Genomic DNA, 6795 nt, shown 5'->3' with positions numbered 1-6795 from the left:
TTTTGTCTAATGTGTGTCTAAATTGTGCTTTCTACAAATTGGTGATATTAATAAATAAACAGAACTAGACATAGAACTTCCATAAGTGACCAGGCCAGCTCAGTCAGTCAATGGGTTCTCCAGGGAGGGAGCAAGAATTAAAAAGAAAAAGACAACTAGACAACATGGTAGCATGACCCTAGCCTATTCCGAGGCTGAAGTGGGTTTATTGTTTCCCAGTCTGCTTTTATATCATTTTAATTACATGCATATTATAAGGTCAGTTCAAGGCACTAAACACAAATTGTCAAGGAACAAACAAGGCAATAAACAAAGTCCCTTGATCACTGTTTCTAGGGGCTCCTCAGGATGACCAAGATATCTGAGCCTACTTCCCTGTTCTAGCCCAAAGTCAGATTCTTTCCTGAGCCCTATTTCTTTGTCCTCACCCAAAGTCAAATTCCTGCCAAGTTTCTAGAAGCGTCCCCAAAAGCTCTCCACACATATGACCCATTTCTATCATTTCTACTTCTGGGTATGTACCAGAAGAAGTGTAAACCAGCTTGCCTCAGAGATTCCTGTGGTCTGTATTTATGCTGAAGCCAATATTTGTAGCCTGCCAAGATATTTTCCAACAGATGAATGAATAAAGAAATCTGTCTCTCTGTTTCCCTCTCTTTCTCTGTGTCTCCCCTTCACTTTCTCCTCCCTCCCTTGCCCCTCCTTTAAACATACACACATGCACATGCATAAACACAATGGAATGCTGTCCAGCTGTAAAGAGCAATGGAATTATGTCATTTTCAGGGAGGTGGATGTAACTGGGAATCACTGAAGCAAAGTAAGACTCTGACAGACAAATTTGTCACATGATTTTGCTCATGTGTGAACTCTAGAGTCATGTCTATGATTGGAAAGAGAACTCTTTGTGAGGGGGATGGGAACCAGCCGGAGGCAGGTGACGAGACAGCATGAGTGTGAACAAAGTGCAGTGAGCACGGTGATGCACATGAGTGAAATGTGACACAGAATCCGTTATGTCTTATACTTACAAAAATTAATTTTAATACTTAAAAATTATTTGAATAAGAATGGAACCACCAAACTTAAAAGGAATGAGTAGAGAAAGATACAATGAGAAAAAGTAGTATCGAAGGTTAAGAGGTCACATTAAAATTACTTCATGAGTTCTAATGTTCTACATCACTTCTAGCTTTGAAGAAATAGATGTGTCTTTAAAAATGAACCTCTTGACACAGAATGATGCACATGCAATGCCAAGAGTGCCTGTGCACTTCAGGTACAAAAGGCAGGCGTGTGCTGTGGTACGAAGAACATTGACCACAGGCTTCTGGACCACACATCCTTAACCCAACTCATACAGCTATGGCCCTTCATGCATGTTCCTTAATCTCCTCGGATAATGTTCTAAAATGAGGGCTATATTATCTCTCATGTTTTTTTTTTTTCCTAGCTCTGAAATTCATCCATTCATTCAACAAATTGTGTTGGGTTCCCACTGCATTTGAGCACAGTAGTAAACAGTTGTGGAATAAAAACAAAACAAAAGAACAGGACGTATTTCCCCATCTCAAAATTAACTTTGAATGCTGTTGTAGGCATGGAGCGGTAGAAACAAGGCAAGGTAAAAAGCCTTTATTATAAATCTTTTCAAAACTGGTGTGTGTGTGTGTGTGTGTGTGTGTGTGTGTGTGTGTGTGTATGTATGTGTATAGTGGGGAGAGAGGGAGGTGACAGGTATTAGAGATGAGATGGTGGGTATGTGTGGTGTGTGTGTGTGAAGGATGTGCATATGTGTGTGTGTGGGGGAGTGTTCCTTTAAGTTTAATAACACAGTCATAAAGGACCATTAATCAGTCTGGTCATTAATACTGTTAGTTGATCAGTAAATGTAAGAAGCAGTAGAAAACTTTAGTATGTACCTTTGAGAACCCAGATTCTCACAATCTGAGTGATATCATAAAAATTTCAAAATTAGGAGGGACGAAGTTGTAGTTAGAGGGAAGGTGAAGGTTTTCAAATTCTGGCCCTTTGTTATCCATTGTTCTCTGTCCATTCTCCCCAGGAAGAGGAAGTGTGGTTCTAACAGTCTCATGTTTCCTTCTCAGAAGAGGAATGAGAATGCTCACAGTCAAGCTGAGGCTGCCTACCGGTCCCTAAGCCCAAACCTTCATTTAGTGCTGACCCACAACTCGAGTGAAACACCCACTATTCAAACAAGTGACAAGTTCTGCACTTTAGTTTCTGTCAGTTTGTAAGTTTAACCAGGAACAGAACTTCCTGTTCTCCATTCACCACTGAGTCATTGCATGTTCCCAGGCCTTCCTTAATGAAATAGTCAGCAAACTGCATTTGCCAGGAATTTGAAAACACCTTCTATATATCATGCGATTTTTAAGAAGTTTGGGGAGCGAAGAATATGATCAAAATCTCTTTAAATTTAAAAATAGTTTTCACTAATAAAAAATATAATAAAAAATGCAAAAGCTTTTACAGTAAATATAGTCCTCTCCTTAGAAACTTGCACCATGGCTCCAGGTCAGTTACCACAGAATCTTCACTTCTTTTGCTTTTTCCTAGTGCCCTTGGTTTTGCTGTCCCTGTCCCCTGACCTCCATTCTGTTCGTGAGTTCCTTTCCCTGTGTTCTTGTGGTCTTTCTCTTCTGATCTCATGCAAGTGTCGGGGTTCATTTTCTTGGTAAAGCATCCAGAAGCCAGTTGTCTTGCTACCACTCAAATGGGTTCAGAATTCAAATACAAAGATGATATGTAGTATGGCTCTGTCCATGTTGGGTTTTCCCAAAATGTCTGTGTATCTTTGGTCTTGTTGCCTTCCTAGGCTGATGGATATCCATGACCATTTGCTTCCTCTGAAGTAGGCAGTCGGTCATAAACTTTCTGGTATGCATAGTTACTCTATCACTCATGACGGTGGTGATGGTGATCCTGGAGCAGCCAAAGAGAAAAGGCCACGATGAATTTTAATTCTCACAGTGAGGTGCTGTGCTGAGACATGGATACCATCAAATACCTGAGAAACTAAAAATCCTCTAAATGGAGCATTATAGCAACAGGGACATCTGCAGAAAGGTTGCAGAGTGTATTATTAGCAATTACTTAAAAACATAGCTTCAATTTACATACATATAAAGCCAGGATGACAGGGCACACAGATATATAGCATCACACTGCTACAATGCCCTCTTTTGGGACCTTTTTTATTCAGTTGCTGGGAGAAAAGAAGGATGGCAACTTCTAGGAACCCAAGCCAAGAACTCAACACTTCTCAAGAATCACAGCTTCAAAACTTGGTCATCGGGAAAAAACAAACAAACAAACAAACAAAAAAAACAAAACAAAAACAAAAAGCCAGGCAGTGGTGGTGCACACCTTTAATCCCAGCACTTGGGAGGCAGAGGCAGGTGGATTTCTGAGTTTGAGGCTAGCCTGGTCTACAGAGTGAGTTCTGGGACAGCCAGTGCTACACAGAGAAACCATGTCTCGCAAAGAAAAGCCAAAACCAAACCAAACCAAACCAAAACAAGACTTGATCATCCAAGTAAACTGTGTGGTAAACTGGCTACAGGAAGTAAAGTACATTCCATCTCTCAGGTATGAGGGAGGACTTCTGAAAGACATTCCTTACCAAAAAATGTCTTCACAGTGTTGCACGTTTTGCCTTGGTTTTGTTTGTTCATCTGTGTCTCATGGAGTTCAGGCCGCCCTTGAACTAATGTTAACTATGGATGACCTCAAACTCCTGATCGTCCTGCCTCCACTTCCCAAGTGCTAGAGATATAAATGTGTACCACCATGCCCAACAGCAATCTTATAAGGTAAATACTAGTTTTCCCATTTTGACATAAACTGAGGGTGAGGGGTTAATATCTTATCAAAGGTAAACAAATCAAATTCAGGATCCAAGGATTTGGATCTATGCCATTTTTACCGTGGGGCCGGTATTTTAGAACCTCCATGTTAGGGGCTGAGGAGTTGGCAAAGTGCTTGTGGTGTCATATGAGGCCTGGAGTCTGAGCCCTAGTGCCCACATAAAAGGTCAAACATTGTGTGGTACACTACAATCCCAGCTCTAGGGAGGCAGAGACAGAAAGAGCCCCGGGACTCACCTGACAGTCAACCTAGCCAAATCTTCAAAGGCCATGCCTCAAGAACCAAAGTGGATGAAAGACAGCTGAGGTTGGCCTCTGGACTCCGTGTGCAGGCATACACAGTCAGAAACATGCTTGTCCACTCACACCCTGCACACATACAAACCTTCGTGCTGTATTCTTTCACTGACTAATATGTCATGGTTTCTTACCGAGGCACGTATCCTTCCAGCTATCTGTGGTGGTGAATCCCTGCAATCCCAGCACTCCAGGGAGAAGCAGGATTGCTGTGTGTTTGAGGATAGCCTGGGCTATAAAGTGAACACCTGCCCTAGAAAAAAAAAGAGGGGGAGAGAGGGGGGAAAAGGGAAATGCTTTTGACTTCAGTATTCATTTGATAGTACTACAACAAGCTTTTCTGTCTAGTAGATAAGCATTTGAAAATGAGGTTAAGCCAATTTCTACCCATTACTCTGCCTTACAGGGATTAGACTGGATCCTTTAGCAGAGTGGAGAACCACATCTCTGCCTCAGGGACCAGCATGTAGTACTACTAAGCACTTGCAGGCTGAACAGACCAGTAAGAAAACTTTCTTCAATAACAAATGCTAATGGAGAAGGGAAGAGAGAGGCTTTCCAATCAAGGTTTTAATGGATTGACTTTATGTATCACTAGATGAGTAATCACTAGTCACACAGAAACCTGATGTTCAATTTTGAACGGAGATGAACAGCAAATGCCAATTAATAGTGCTTAGGATCATAGGTTTTCAATTTAATTCAACACATACTGAGGTGACATTACATAAGGCAACGTGGAGATAAGATGGTAAAGGTGCCATCAAGGTCATTATGAGGTTTACAAGGATGCACACTAATACTTAATAGAGCTATAACGTGATACAGGAGGAGGAGGGATAGAAGCAAAGGACTATGGGAACAACAAGGAGGAAGGGAGAATACTTACTTCCATTTTCATCACCAGTTTCCTAAGACTCTCTCCTAAAGAGTTGCTTCTCTCTTCAAATGTCTCTTTTAAATTTTCGCTTTCTTATTATGAGTATACACTCAGAGGGCAGAGGACAACACGGTGGCTACAGTTCTTCTCTGACACCTCTAGGTGGGCTCTAAGCATTGAACTCAGGTCGCAGGTTGTGTGCCACATGATTTTACCCACTGAGCCACCTCACTGGCTTTTCCCTCCCCTTTTCAATTATTCTTGTGAACTTCTGGATAGTTCTGTGTTTGAAGCATGTATCTAAAAAAAATGAATGAATGGATGGATGCATGCATGCATGAATGAATGAATGAATTAGATTCTTGTTTCCCAACTTCCCTAGTTTCCTCTTGGATAGTCCATCTTACCTAGAAAAACTGTAGTCCCAGGTAATCAAGACAAATGATCCTCCTAAACACACATCGAGGTGTTTGATGAGGCTGAGCTCCAGGCATCCCGTGGCTCCTGCGTACTTTCTCTTTTTCTTGTGGTTTGTTCTTACCAGCCTGTCTCCCCAGCGTCACTCAGATCTTAGGCATAATTCAAGAGCTATATTCAGAGTGGTCTCCCTATCACCAAGGCTTAGTGGCAATATTAACCGGATTCATACCAGCAAACTTAATGAAGTAAATCTTTACTGGAACGTCTGTAGCATTCCAAGTGGATTTCTGTAGGTAATCTTCATTCTTGGCTATCCAAGGATCCTTGGCTTGCAAGGATCCGCAATTTATAAATGTAGAAAGCAGAGTCCAGAGAGGATATTGTAACTTTTCCAAAGTTATCTGGGGAATATGTAGTAATGCTGAGATTTGACTCCATCTATCTGCAGAACAAAACCCTGTGCTTCCAACTGTAACGGGGCATTTTCACCAGCCTAGATTCTCCTTAGATTAAATTAATATCATTACATTGTGTGTTGCCTTTGTACTTAACACTGCATCAAGAACAATGGTTTACACACCAGGAACTATGATTCCAGGAGCTGGTCTAATTCATTTCCTAGTGCTCGAAGCCCAGCTAAGCATTACCAGCCAGGAGAGTGGATGTGTGGACATAGTAGATCCAACCCTACCAGCACCTAGCGTCAGCTGACTTCTTTCTTCATCTGCAACAGTAAGTTATCTCAATCTTATATATGACTTCTGGAGAAAAGTCCTCTAGTAGCCTCAATTTTCAGATGGTGAAGCAAAACCCAAGAGGATAAAGGCAGCTGCACTGAAATTCAGAGCTCGTAAGTGATGGAGGCTGATGTCAGAAGCACAGAATCTACTTCCCTAAGCAGGAGCTGGGAAGGTTAGGCCGTAGATTCTGGTGAGAGTCGAGAAATTCATCAGTCTAGCGGAAGCCCGGGGTAAAGATGATGTCAAAGAGGATTAAACCTGTTTTAGAAAAATCTTCCTATTTCCTGTCTAATTGGGTGGTAATCATCATAGCTGCATTTACCGAGAAGTGACCAGTTGTCACACAAAACACTGATCGATGCATCTGATACCTTCTTTAGTTTTCATAGACCTTTAAGGAAGGTCAAGTGCACGTTTGAAATTGAGAGTGGGGCTTGGAAGATTTGCATGGCACTGAAACCACTCAAATATCTGCTTAAAAAAAAAAAAAAAAAAACGCCTGGAAGGCTTAAGGATCCTAGCAGAGCTGTGCCTGCCTCCCCACGTGGACCTCATTCAAGCCTCCTGG

The sequence above is a fragment of the Mastomys coucha genome, unplaced genomic scaffold, assembly GCF_008632895.1.
Source record: "Mastomys coucha isolate ucsf_1 unplaced genomic scaffold, UCSF_Mcou_1 pScaffold20, whole genome shotgun sequence".
NCBI lineage: Eukaryota > Metazoa > Chordata > Mammalia > Rodentia > Muridae > Mastomys > Mastomys coucha.
This window is presented reverse-complemented; position numbering follows the sequence as displayed.